Source organism: Gymnoscopelus braueri (genome assembly GCF_963280865.1).
Source record: "Gymnoscopelus braueri genome assembly, chromosome: 14".
Classification (NCBI taxonomy): Eukaryota; Metazoa; Chordata; class Actinopteri; order Myctophiformes; family Myctophidae; genus Gymnoscopelus; species Gymnoscopelus braueri.
Genome location: NC_137619.1, coordinates 47,246,558 through 47,261,959, shown reverse-complemented (window position 1 = coordinate 47,261,959; position 15,402 = coordinate 47,246,558). Strand labels below are relative to the sequence as shown.

The 15,402-nt window shown below is 41.6% G+C and overlaps 1 protein-coding gene across 2 annotated transcripts in view; it reads left to right on the top strand.

The window, feature by feature from the left end:
* Nucleotides 1-15,402, top strand: part of efemp1 (EGF containing fibulin extracellular matrix protein 1) — a 48,557-nt gene that overhangs the window by 16,563 nt on the left and 16,592 nt on the right. The gene's annotated exons all lie outside the window — the stretch shown is intronic.

Sequence of the window (15,402 nt, the reverse complement as noted above, 5' to 3'; positions counted from 1 at the left end):
CTATTTTTTTATTTTTTTTGTCTTCTTTCAATCACCATGATATGCATATTTTTTTTATGGTCCCATTTATTAAAAAAATTATGATAAAGTAGGGTATGTATCTAGGGTTTCTACTGGTTCTACAGAGTGAAGCCCAGCCATCGCTGCGGTTTCAGCCAATAGCATTAATTTCAGACCGGATATTAACCGGATATAGAAAGATGGTGGATTTGAAATCGCTGAAAAATAGGCTTCATTTACGGTCTGTAGAAACCAATGGCGTGACGCTGTCCATATCTTTTCACGGTCTATGGTATTACTGTGCCTGCCTCTGTAGCCTGCCATTGGCTGGTCGCATTACCTCTGTAGTAGCACTCACTGTTATTGCTTGTGGCTCCTCTGTGCTGCTCGTCCAGTGGTGGAAAGTAACTAAGTACATTTACTCGAGTACTGTGCTGTAGCTACTGTAGCCTCGGTGGTACCCAGGCTTTTTTTGTTGTTTAAAAATATAGCTACTGTACAATGCTTCTACTCCACTACATCTCATAGGCAAATATAGTACTTTTTACTCTACTATAATAATAATAATTTGACAGCTTTAGGTACTAGTTCGTTACTAGTTTCAGATTTAAATTCTTATTACAAAACATACATTAACCGCTTATGCCCTATTTTATACTTTGGCTATTCCAAAATATCAGATACTGTATACAAGCTATAAGCTGCATCACCTTTGTTTTCGTGTGTGACAATGTTTGCTTATTATTTTGGTTCTCTTAAGTATACATTGATGATTGCCAATACTTTTGTACTTTTACATGAGTCAAATGTTGAATACAAGCACTTTTACTGGTACTAAACAGAGTATTTCTACATTGTGGTATTTCTACCTTTACTTAAGTAACAAAAATTGGAGTATACATCGTCTCTGTCGGGTGGAAACCTCAGATGTCTGAAGTAGCAGATCTACAAGCTCGAAACGCGTCACTTCGCGCCGCGTTTCGAGCTTGTAGATCTGCTACTTTTGATTGCTTTTGTGTGACGCTGTAGTTATGATCAAGTAGGGCGTTCATTTATGAAATTTTTTTTTTTTTAAGTGCATAGTCCTATTTATAGGTTATTAGTTTCATCATGTGTCTCGCTAGCCAATCACAGTGCTGAATAGAGTCAGCCAATAGAGTCAGCCAATCGCAGTAGGGGTGTACTAATGCTAGGGGTGTACTAATTATGAGCCAATCACAGTACAGCGAAGGGTGTACTAATGAGGTGTCCCAACCCCACTTATAGGGGCGGCTACACCACCCAAAAACACAGAGGTTTTGAATAATGGAGAAAGGAGGTTTCTGCCCCCAACAGCGAGGATATATATTTCTTTCACCGCCTGGTGCCGTCCAGCCCGGTCTGACCTCTGACCTCTGACCTCTCAGTGGAGTGCAGTGGAGGGGAAGCAGCTTTCTGCCCGTTGTGCCCCCTGCCTGCCCTGTGCGTACGCACTTAATGTTGTTGTTATTATTCTCTCTCTCTCTCCCTCTCTCTCTCTCTCTCTCTCTCTCTCTCTCTCTCTCTCTCTCTCTCTCTCTCTCTCTCTCTCTCTCTCTCTCTCTCTCTCTCTCTCTCTCTCTCTCTCTCTCTCTCTCTCTCTTGGTGTGGGTCCAGTAAGGCCCAGCTGCTTCCTACTGTGATGTGCTTACATGTGTGGGATCTTTCCGCTTACCTCATGTCAGGAAGGGCCAACAGGGTTATCGTCACTGGCCCGGGCAGAAACCTCCTATCTCCATGTTCTAACTGTTTGTGTTTTTGTAAATTAACGCCCCTGTACTTGTAGATCTGCTACTTTTGCTATTTTTGAATTTGAATCCTTAAAAGTAACAGTTTTGGACACCCGACAGAGACGATATGCTGTAATGCCCCCCAGTCAGTGGTGGAGAAAGTACTCAAATGTTTTACTTAAGTAAAAGTATCAATACTGCAATGAGAATACTCCGTTGCAAGTAAAAGTCCGGAATTCAAACTTTACTTGAGTAAAAGTGCAAATTTAATGGTATCAAAATGGACTTAAAGTACCAAAAGTAAAAGTACTCATTATGCAGAATGTCCCATTTCAGGTTTTCAAATGTATAAACATCTTTTGAAAATAGCAGATCTACAAGCTCATAATGCGTCGCATCGTGACGCATTGTGAGCTTGTAGATCGGCTATTTTCAAATTGCCAAAATGTATGCAGAGCTGAAGTGGTTAATGTATGTTTTGTAATAATAATCAAAAACAAAGTAACTAGTAACTAACTTTTCAAATAATCGTAGTGGAGTAAAAGTACAATATTTCAATCCGAGATGTAGTGGAGTAGAAGTAAAAATATTGGAAATTAGAAATACTCCAGTAAAGTACAAATAACTTAAGTACAGTACTTGAGTAAATGTACTTAGTTACTTTACACCACTGACAGGAGGCAGTATAAATCACTCAGCTCTGCTCAGCTGTGGGCGGACAGTTCTACTCATGTGGAACTCTGTTTCTGGCTCTCTTGTTCCATTCCCCCGTTTTGGGGATTTTTTTTGTCGTTGGTCGACTTTTCAGCATCATGTTTATACTGTCCTTACAAAGCCCCCAAAGTCCAGTAAAAAACGTATTCATTTTTGTCTCCATTGTTTGGTGCAAGCTCCCTGTTTTTGTTCTTTTTGGGGCTTTTTTATGCCTTTATTTAGAGAGGGATAGGGAAAGTAGGCTGACAATAAATGGGGAGAGAGATGGGGGGGGGGGGTGACACGCAGGGGTGACACGCAGTAAAAGGTCGTCGGGATCGGGACTCGAACCCACGACACGCTGTCAGGCTGGCATCGCAGCCTAGGGTGCCTGGACCGTCACGGCGCGGCCCAGGCCAAGCTCCCTCGGTTCAGTTATTTTCTTATCTCTCAAGACTCTCAGGTGCATTCAGCAACTGTTTTTTCCACACCTTCCAACCGACTGTCTGTAGTAATCTGTTTGGTGTGGAGAGCTACCTTATTTGAAGGGATAGTTCACCCTCAAAATGACTTTTTTTCCCTATCAATTACTCACCCCATGGAGACTTGAATTCATGGATATCTTTTTGTTTTCGTTGCATACCTCAATCATTTGATGACCTGCAGCGGTTCCGGTATAGGAGACACCAAGAGTCTCCTTTGTGTCTCCTACCGGAACCGCTGCCTACCTGTCTAATAGTAATTGATAGAAAATATGTTTTTTTTTTGGGGTGAACTATCCCTTTAAAGGACAACTTTGTTTTTTTACAACCAAGGTTTATGTTTTAGATTGTAATTAAAGTCAATAAAAGATGAGTGTTACATTTTTTAAATTTTCTATAGTTTTAGCAATTTTCGCGATCTTTTTTACAGTGGGTGGCAGAGTGGGCCAGTGGGGGCATTCTGTCCGGTGGCTAAATATGTATTTTTTTACACAATAAATAACCCGGCGTTTTCTTTATTTCTCTTTATTATTATTTACAGTAGCTCTTCTAGCCCCCAATAACTCACATCTGGCCATCAAAGACCACAGGACCTTTTTTATTGTGTAAAACAGGCATATTTAGCCACCGGACAGAATGCCCCCCCGCCCACTGTAAAAAATATCGCGAAAATTGCTAAAACTATAGAAAGCAGTAAATGAAAAAATATATAACACTCGTCCTTTATTTACTTTAATTACAAGCTAAAATATAAAACTTGGTTGTAAAAAAACAAAGTTGTCCTTTAAGGTGCGAAAGAGTGTGGACGAACGCATTGTCAGGTTCGACCACAGTCCACTAAGGGCTGTAACTTCCACAGGTAAAAATCCACGCTGTAGATCCACAGGAAAAGTATCAAATCAAACTTTATTTATACAGCACATTTTCAACGACCAAGGTCGAACCAAAGTGCTGAACAAGAACAAAAAAAAACAAAAAAAAGGCAAACAGAGCAGAAGAAAAACTAATTAAAGCAAAAGAAAATAATTAAAGGAAAGCAAACAAGTTAAACAGATCACAACCAGAATGAAACAAAACAGCATATCAAAGCATACAGCATCAAGGTATATATACACAGCAAGGGTATACGTACATGGTCCAGCAGCGTTAAAGGCCAGAGAGAAAAAAAATGTCTTTAATAGAGATTTAAAAACCTCCAATGACTAAGCAGAGCGAATCAGCCTTCATGATTTTGGGGGGGATAAACCATTACCCCATATACTGTATACAATTAGTGCAATATCACTTATTATATACCCATAACCCCTTTGGCTGGTCAAACGAAACACTTTTTAAATCAGTTTGATTCTTTGCGTAGTTCCTGCTGTTACTTTGGCTTTGGTAGGACAGTGTTCTCTCTCTTTGCTGGGTTCAGGTCTGTCTCTCATTGGCCATGAAAAAGTCATCTAAAGTCAACTAATGTTCTTAGATTAGGTCATCTTGCTTGCACTGAGAAGAAGTATCCACTAGTTCATTTTTGATAGATTATTTTTACTTTCCACAGAGACGTGTGTATGTTTGCGCGCGCGTGTGTGTGTGTGTGTGTGTGTGCGCGTGTGTGCGTGCGTTTGTGCATGCGTGTGTGTGCCAATGGTGGAAGAAGTATTTCTTTAAGAAGTAAAAGTAACAATACTGCAATGTAGAAACATTCTGCTACAAGTAAAATTCATGTACTCAAGATTTACTTGAGTAAAAGTATTGGCATCAACATAATACTTAAAGTACCTAAAGTAAAAAGTACTCATTATGCAGAATGTTCCATTTTAAGTTTTCAAAATGAAAACCTTTTGAAAATAGCCAAAGTATGTATGGAGCTGAAGTGGTTAATTTATGTTTGGAAATAACAATCAAAATCTACAAAGTAACTAGTAACTAAAGTTTACAAATAACTGTAGTGGCGTAAAAAGTACAATATTTGCTTCCGAGATGTAGTGGAGTAGAAGTAAAAGTATTGAAAATCGGAGATACTCCAGTAAAGTAAAAATGCCTCAAAAATGGTACTGTACAAGTACAGTGCTTGAGTAAATGTACTTAGTTTACTTTCCACCACTGGCGTGTGCGCGCGTGCAAGTGTTTGTGTGCGTCGACTCGGATTTCTGGTCAACGTCAAGACTCTTTGTAAACGTGCCTAGAACAAACGCACACAAATCAAACCATCTCAGCTTGAAACGAAGAAGCGTTTTCTTTTTTTTATTTCCGACCAACGAGGAGCGGGTGAGTAATGAGATGAGAATAATTGAAACGGTTAGGAGGACATCTTTGCAATAGTTTGTGAACCATCTCAAATATTCCATCTTTTGTTTGATGTCTGACTCACAGTGGATCGTCCAAAGTAAACCTCATATGTCCAAAACTGTTACTTTTCCAGGGTTCAAATTCAAAAGTAGCAGATCTCCAAGCTCGAAATGCTTCGCGCCGCGTTTCTAGCTTGCGGATCTGCTACTTTTGATGCTTTTGTGTGACACTGTAGGATGATCAAGCAGGTGCGTTGATTGATTGATTGATTGAAATTTGTATTAGGCAAAAGAATGTAAAACAACACAGTTACATTTATAATGCTTTTGTCTAAAAGGTCTGACCAAAAAAGTCCTTGCGGACTTGTTTCCGTTGGGGTCTTTAAGAAAAAAAGTTAAAATGTAGAGATAAGAGGTTTCTGCCCCGACAGCAACGTTATCGAATGGGGCGTCCATGGTCTAATGTAGTGGTTGTCAAACTTTTACATGTCAAGGACCCCCAAAATGATATGTATTTGGCTGCGGACCCTCCCATCTCAAAAGTATTTTGTGCCAGGGATTTTTTTTAAATAGCAGCTCGCACTCGGTGCCGCGCGATGAGCTTGTTGATCTGCTATTTTTGAATAGCCAAAGTATAAAATAAGGTTTAAGTGGTTAAAATGATTGTGACGCTATATTAACTAATTTTGCTGGGGACCCCCTTGTAACGTAACCCCCCACCCCCAAGGACCTCTGGGGGTCCCCGGACCCTACTTTGAGAACCATTGGTCTCTAATGCATGTCAAACTGGGCGTCCTTGAGATCAAAAAGGGTTGAGACCCACTGCTCTCGGAGCTAATAGTCGTGTGACTGTTTTACACTTGTGTGTCGTGTCAGAAGAAATGTCACACCAATAGAACAACACACAGCCTTATTACCCAGCAGGGCAGATATCCAGGTATCGAGGTCTTGATATCACAAGAAGTACTCCGATTTTTTTATTTACATCTAAACTTTCCTCTTCTACCCCGGATTTGAACCCTGGTTTCCTGCGCAAGTGCTGACATTTGCACATTTTTACCATTGAGCTAATAGAGCCTGCCTGCTTGCTCAGGGGATAAATTGAATCTTGTGTCAGATCCTGTGTCTACAGTAGGTGAGACATGACCTTTGACACGATCTACATTTCTCAATAGAAGAGCAGGGAGACAAAATACAACCACACCAATTGTATAAGTTATATTAACATACTCTACCATACAGATTGGACAAAATTACATTTTATTAATTTAAAAAAGGTTACATAGTGCCGCTTTAAGTAAAAGTACACCACAATGTGGAATTCTGTTACAAGTAAAGGGTATGTATTCCAAAATTAGAAATACTGAAGTAAAGTAAAAGTACCTCAAAACTGTATACTTAGGTACAGTACTTGAGTAAATGTGCTTGGTTTACTTCCCCCACCACTGCCACGCAGGGTTAGCCCAGGAAGGAGGGGGGTTGATGATATCAAAGGTCTTCAAGGTTTTAAATAAAGCTAAAAATAAAAATAAAATCATGATCTGGGGCCTGGTGGATGACAGGGGCTGATAAGTTTGATATTGTGAAATATTTTATGGGTTATTAACATCAAACATGCCCACTCCCCCCCCCCCCCCACCCACCCACACACCCCCCCTCCTCCAATAATCAGAGGGGAAACAAGAGATTGTGTCCAAGAACAAGATGACTCCAACTGTTTGTCTGGAACTATTCCCTGCTTTCCACTGCGCTGGTTCAGTGAAAACACACTGTGTGTGCTGCTGATCATTACAACAAGCCCTATCATGTACACTGGTGGCAAGGAACTTAAGTACATTAAGTACTGTGCTTTTTTTGGAGTATTTTTTTACTGGAGTATTTCCATTTTATTTTTGTATAATTTTTTTGTAATACTTCTACTGTACTGTATTTCATAGGCAAATGTTGCACTATTTACTCCACTACAATTACGAGATACTTTGTAGATTTATTATTTATTTCTTTGCCTTTATTGATAGATACAGTAGACTGACAGGAAATGAGGAGATAGAGATGGGGAGTGACACGCGGCAAAGGTCGTCGGGATCGGGAGTCAAACCCGCGACACGCTAGAAGCCTATAGGTGCCCGGACCACTACGCCAGATTTTATACTATTGTCATAAAACATACATTAACCCACTTAAGCCCTATTTTATACTTTGGCTATTTGAAAACAGGCGATCTTCAAGGTCACAGTGCGTCGCGATGTGATGCATTGTGGACTTGTAGATCTGCTATTCTTTTCTGCATCATTGAGTACTTTTGAGTTTGGGATCTTACGTATATTTTGATGTGGTATTGATACTTTTACTTAGAGTAAGTAACAAATCTGAGTAGTTCTTCCTCCAGCACTGATGATTACAACAAGCCCTGTCATGTCAGTCTAAATCTGGAGCAAATAACACATTGTTCTGAGATCTTTCCAAACAACTTTTAGTCCCCGATTTGGACAGACATGCTCCTCCATCGGCACACGCCACAGCCCATGAGCGTGCGCACATAGCTCTGCCCGCGCATGCGCACGTTTAACCGTGCACACGCTCATGTACTGTACTCACAGTATAGTGTACGTATCGTAGATTAAAGCCCTACTTCGTCATACAAGAGTGTCGCACAAAACTAGTGAAAATAGCACATTTACTAGCTCATAACGTGTCGCATCGCAATGCGCGTTGAGCTTTTAGATATACCAATGTAGTGTACATAGGCAGTGGTGTACTGAGTACTGAGTACATTTACTCAAGTACTGTACTTAAGTACAACTTCGAGGTACTTTTACTTCACTATTTCCAATTGTCTATACTTTTATTTCTACTCCACTACATCTCCGAGACAAATATTGTACTTTTACTCCACTACAATTATTTGAAAACTTTAGTTACTAGTTACTTTGCAGATATATATTATGACATTATAAAACATACATTAACCACTTCTATTTTATACCTACCTAGGCTATTTGAAAATAGCCGATCTACAAGCTCACAACGCGTCGCATCGCGACACGTTGTGAGCTTGTAGATCGGCTTGTTTTGTTTGTTTTTTCAAACATTTTAGTACATTTTGATACCAAAACTTGATGTGTATTATGTGTTTATGTGTAACATGTGTATTATGTCGTTTATGTGTAACAGCTCAAACACAATCCCCTTGTAAGGCTTCTGTTTATTTATGTTTAGAGTAATGCAGTATTAGCAGTCACACTGTCCAATACACATTCATGTCCTCTACCATCCGCACACACACACACACACACACACACACACACACACACACACACACACACACACATTTGCGCGCGCACACGCACTTGTACATGTACACGCAAACACACGCACACGCACACACACACGCACACGCACACACACACACACGCACGCACGCACGCACGCACGCGCACACACACACACACACACACACACACACACATGCTTTGAGCTCCCGCCAGCCCTATTGCTCCCCTAACTCCCACAAGTCATTTAGAATTAATCTCCCTGAAAAGCCGGGAGTTTAACTCTGACATCACAGTCACACACACACACACACACACACACACACACACGCGCGCACACACGCACACACACACACACACACACACACACACACATACACACATACACACACACACACACACACACACACACACACACACACACACACACACACACACACACACACACACACACACACACACACACACACAGTAAATCTAGCTTCAAATGAGGAAAAGAGCTTTTTGTTTAAAAAAAAGCCTCCACCCTTTCTCAACATTCTCTCCGTCCATATCTTCCAGTGGAGCGATGTGTCATTCCCCCAGCCGCTCAATATGGACATTCCCACTTTCACTGGAAGGCTGCTCATGCACTGGGTCTCAACGTCGGGTTCGGGGACCCCCTAGGGGTCCTTGAGGGGGGTTCCAGGGGGTCCCCAGCTAAATGTGTTAATATAGCGTCAATCGTCAGTTTAAATAACCGATCTACAAGCTCTCAACAAGAACATTTTGGAATATATTTTAAACACAAATCATGCGTGGGGGCTCCCTGGTACAAACTATTTCCAGATGGGGGTCCCTGGCCAAATGCATATTAATTTGGGGGTTCCTTGGCGTGAAAAAGATTGAGAACCACTGCCACGAGTCATGTACGTTTTATGTCTTCAAGTAGTTGTAATTGTTTGTGGAAAAACCTAACTTCAGACACACAGAGAGAGAGAGAGAGACAGAGAGATGATCATAATCATAGCAAAACAAACTCTCATCGCCTCCCTTGACAAATGATCACTCAATCGGTAGTTCACTGTAAGTAGATCAGTGGTTCTCAAACCTTTTCATGTCAAAGACCCCCAAATTAATATGCATGTGTCCACGGACACACTTATGAAAACATGTTCTGCCAGGGACCACCTTACAAGATTTGTGTTGTTTGTATTTTGAAAAATATTCCAAGATTTTCACACTTTCCAAATAGCCGATGTACTAGTGGTTACATTTTTTATGTTATACAGTAGTAACTCATTTTTCTGGGGACCCCCTGGAACCCCCTCAAGGACCCCTGGGGGTCCCTGGACCACACTTAAAGACGGGGTGCCGTGATTTTCAGTGATCCCCCCCCCCCTAAAACATAATCATCAGGTATTATGGTTACAGTATACTAGGAGGAAGATTTTTTTCAAAAAAGTGTACAGAAATTGTTAAAATTATGTTTTTATGTGGACACGCCTCCAGTTCATTAAGTATACCTGGTTCTCACCTTAGCACCTCCTCCACCACCTTAGCACCACCCACCTGTCCTAGTCCCTCCTCGGGGGAGGGTATATTTTTACTATGTCACTAAAGGGCTGTTTTTCTACACGTTTGACCCTCAAGGTTTCAGCCTCCAGGTAGAAACTCAAAATAGTCAGAGAAGACATAAAACACAATAAAAACACCACCAGGGGGCTTAATGAAGTTCTATCAACCTCATAGACACATGAAAAACAGAAAAAGTGCAAAACCATGGCACCACCTCTTTAAGAGAACCACTGTGTGGAGATCGTTGATGGTAGACTGTGAAGTTTAGGGCATGGGTCTTCAACAGGGGGTCCGGGACCACTTGGGGGTCCTCAGCATTACTAGCCGCCTTGTAAGCTTGTAAATCGTCTATTTTCGAAATAATGTAGAGGTTAGTTTTACTAGACTAGAGGGAGGAAAAGAGAAGACCAATTACAGAGCCAAAGGTCAGGGTGACTAAGTGGTTAAATGTCTGAAAATACAGATAAACATAAACCCAACATATTATTAGAAAAGATGTGCAAACAAACAAACAAACATGAATCTATGATGATAATGCTGTCTATGAAGCTATGAAATCTATGAAAAAGTTTAATCTACAACATAATGTTATGCAGTACTGTATGTAGTGGGGGTTCCCTCTTAATCTCTCTCTCTCTCAGCTAAGGGGTGTTTGGCCTGAAAAACGCTGAAGACCCCTGATTTAGGGTGAAGAAGCACCCCCCCCTTCCCCCAACCAAGCCTGTAGTGATTTTTTATGCTCAGGCTTTCAGAAGGAGGGTGACATGGCACCGTGCAGCTGCCACCAGATATTCCTGTGAATTAAAATATTGGGTTGCATTTACTGTAGCACATGTGCTTTTATTTAGAGCGCTTTAAGGTTTAGAGAAGGGAGTTACTGTACTGTGCTCTGACTTTTCCACATACATACACGCACAGAGTCGCACACGCGCACACACACACACACACACACACGTACACACACACGTACACACACACGTACACACACACTGAGATTCATAAGAAGCTGAGCGTTGTCTTGTTGTTTAAAAGGTGTAAAGGTTAGCCGTTCGAGATGTGATTTCAAATTACTTCAGGTGCCTTAACACAACTATAGTGTCAATCACACCTAGCTGGTTCACTGTGTGTGTGTGTGTGTGTGTGTGTGTGTGTGTGTGTGTGTGTGTGTGTGTGTGTGTGTGTGTGTGTGTGTGTGTGTGTGTGTGTGTGTGTGTGTGTGTGTGTGTGTGTGTGTGTGTGTGTGTGTGTGTGTGTGGTATTGAGAATAGCTGTCTGACACGTTGTTATATGGATGCCCACTGGCTGTCTGTATTTGATGGGTTGTCTGAGACCACCCAGGAGAACTGCTGGTGTGTGTGTGTGTGTGTGTGTGTGTGCGTGTGTGCGTGTGTGCGTGCGTTTGTGTATGAGAGAGAGAGAGAGAGAGAGAGACACACACACACACGCGCACACACGCACGCACGCACGCACGCACGCACGCACGCACGCACGCACGCACGCACGCACGCACGCACGCACGCACGCACGCACGCACGCACGCACGCACGCACGCACGCACGCACGCACGCACGCACGCGCACGCACGCGCACACACACACACACACACACAGAAAGCTATACATGGGGGTGGTTGATGGTGTGGTGAGGTCCAAACGTAAAAAAAGGACAGATGTTCTCAGATGTTCTGCAGGTTGGCCGTGATTTAGAGTGAGTTATTGATGATGCTGTTGTGAAACCATTGATTCGTCGTGGTCCTCTCATTCACAGATTGAACCTGAGGCCAAAGACCATTCTGATCACCTTTAGATAATAAGTCTTGTTTTGAACAGTCATTTTTGAGAAATAAAGCTCCAGTGATTAGCCCCCGAACACCAAGTGGAGGGGTCTGACTATATCATCCTGAAGGGTTTATTTCTTAATTAATGACCAACCGACTGTTCATCATCCTTCTTATTACACGACTACGTAATAAAGAAATTAATGAATTTTTCACAAAATATACCAACACAACCATTTAATAGATTTTAAAAGGATTTCATTGCTATGGTAAAGACCAGTGGTGTAAAGTAACTAAGTACATTTACTCAAGTACTGTACTTTTTGTACAATTTGAGGTATTTTTTTACTTTACTGGAGTATTTCCAATTTTCAATACTTTTAGTTCTACTCCACTACATCTCAGAGTCAAATATTACATTTACTCCACTACAATTATTTGAAAACTTTAGTTACTAGTTACTTTGCAGATATAAATAATTATATAATAAAACATACATACACTTTAGCCCCATTTTATACCCAGGCTATTTGAAAATAGCCGATCTACAAGCTCACAACGTGTCGCATCGCGACGTGTTGTGAGCTTGTAGATCGGCTATTTTCAAACATTTTGTACTTTTACTTTTGGTAATTTAAGTATATTTTGATGCCAATACTTTTGTACTTTTACTCAAGTAACATTTTGAACACATTCCTTATACCAACAAAACAATGTAATAGATTTAAAAAGGATTTCATTGCTTATGGTAAAGACAGTAGTCCATCAAATGATGCCAGGTTTGTCTCAGTGCAACCTGGTCGACTAGCAAACCTTAGCAAGTGTTGATCACATCAATCAATATTCTGCTAATGATTCTGATTATGCTGTTTTCAGAAACATTATTTAGTGTACTGTTTAGCTGTTTAATGACATTGTGCGTTTGTTTACATGGCCGCCATGTTGATTACGGGGGGAAAAAATCAAGTGCCGCATATTGATATTATCCAGGTGCTCAGTCTCTGCCAATAGCAACGCTTTTCATAGCAACGCTCTGTTGTCGAGAAATAACACGCCGCTGAAATGCTGTGATTGACCAATCAGAATCGAGCATTCAGCCAAGCTGTGTAATAAGGTTAGTTGAAAAGACCACCTTGATACGAGGTAACCATGACCGTTCCCACAATGCATCTGTGTATCAGCTGTTCTGTATGTTAGTGGTTCTCAAAGTGTGGTCCGTGGACTCTACGGGTCCTTGAGGGGGTTCCAGGGGGTCGCCAGAAAGATTTGTAAATATATGGTACTGTGTATCATCAAAATCACTTTAACCCTACTTTCGCTGTTTGAAAATAGTCGATCTACAAGCTCTGTTATGAAGAGCTTGTAGAACTTAATTTTCAATATTTTTCTAATGTTTTCAAAACGTTTCAAAATTAGCAGATCTATAAGTGGGCTTGTAGCTCTGCAATTTTTCTAACTTTTTTTCCCCCAGATGGACCCGCAGGTCCATTTGGTTCTGATTGTTATCGGATCGGTACTCGGTATCGACCGATACAAAAGTTATGGGTATCGACAAGGAAAAACTGGTATGGGCACATCTCTAGTGCTGTACAGTGCAGTGCTGTGCTGTGCTCTGTGTGTGTGTGTGTGTGTGTGTGTGTGTGTGTGTGTGTGTGTGTGTGTGTGTGTGTGTGTGTGTGTGTGTGTGTGTGTGTGTGTGTGTGTGTGTGTGTGTGTGTGTGTGTGTGTGTGTGTGTGTGTGTGTGTGTGTGTGTTCTCTGCTTTGTGGTGAACATGATGGAACGTAGATGTGATGGATCTGATCTGCAGTGACTCAGCTGCAGTTTGATGTTTCTAAGATGTTCCTACACCAACATCAAACACCTGATTATCATACCATGACTCACTGGAGCTGGAGAGTACTGAGGGAGACTGGCGCGCGCGTGTGCGTGTGTGTGTGTGTGTGTGGGGTTGTTATTGCTTACCAAATGAACTCTTTCATTTTGTACTGCTGTGTTCTTTCACACTTCTTACATGCACACACACGCGCACGTGCACACGCACACGCACACGCACACGCACACACACACACACACACACACACAACAAGCACACACACCGACACACACACACACACACACACACACACACACACACACACACACACACACACACACACAGATAAGATCTACCAGTTCTCTACCACACCCACTGCTGGAGAACCCCTCGCTTTAATCGGCTGCCGTGTGTGAGTGCATGCGCGCGCGCGCGCGTGCGTGTGCAGGATGAGTGTGCACGTGTGCATGCATGCGTGCGTGCATGCATTCATGCACGTACACATTAAGCGTGTTTAACACCCGTGCAAAGCTGCAGAGCCATCAGGTGAAAACCTTGTATGTCCAAAACCGTTACTTTTTTATTGTTAATAAAAGTAAAATAGTGGAAATATCCCATATGTTGTGAGCTTGTAGATTGGCTGTTGTCACTACTTTAGTGTGACACTTGTATGATGAAGGAGGGCGTTCATCTACAAAGAAAAAGAACATAAAAAGTTGAAACATGGAGACCGACAGCAACGGCATGTGATTGTGACATAGATCAGGGGTCTTCAGGGTTTTTCAGGCCGCGACCCCCCAAAATAAACATATTTGATAAATAAACATACACCCTGACAAGCACTTGGAATTGTAAGTGTTGAGTCATTACATTTTGTTTGACTCAGTTCCTCAGATAAATGTAGGGCAGGGGTCTTCAACAGGGGGTCCGGGACCCCTAGGGGGTCCTCAGAGTTACTACAGGGGGTCCGTCAAATCTTTGTGTGATATATATAGGCCTCACAACGCCTCGCGCTGTGAGGCGCGGCAATTTTTTGGCAAAGACGTGTTTGGTGTAAAGGGAAAAGACAGCAGACCAAGTAAACAAAAAAAGTTTTATCTAAAACACAATTTTATACAATATAGAGGGGGTCCCTGCTTCATTTCTCTCTCAGCTAGGGGGTCCTTTTTTTGAAAACGTTGAAGACCCCTGATGTAGGTGCTTGTAGGTAGGCTATGCTTGCTTGGCTCTTTCTTTGACCATGTTTAACAGTATAGTTCTTTGACTACTTTTTATGCAGAAATTGTATTTTTATCGTTATTTTAAAAATTAAAAAGGTAGAAAAAGAAGAGGTATTAAAAAGGTCTTGAAAGTCCTTAAATTGCCACTTTAGAAATGTGCCGATACCCTGTATACACTTATACTGTATGTTGGTCTGTTTACTCTTGAGTGAGATAACCAGGTTGCACATGCAAATCATCTGAGCCCCCCCCCCCCCCGCCCAAATCATTTGGGGACCCCCTGTTTAGGAACCCCTGACATTGTTGATTATTTCATCATTCCGTTCCAAGAACTTCAGAATCCAGCCTCGCTGCAGACTTCTTAGTTTTAATAAAATCCATTAATTCAAATTCACATTTCATTTCAATTAACTTCATTTAGAGCAATGGTTCTCAAACTTTTTCATGTCAGGGACCCCCAAAATGATATGTATTTGGCCATGGACCCCCATCTCAAATATTTTGTTCCAGGGACCCCCCAGTCCCAGCAAAGATATGAGTCACAAATGTTCGCTTAAAAATATAT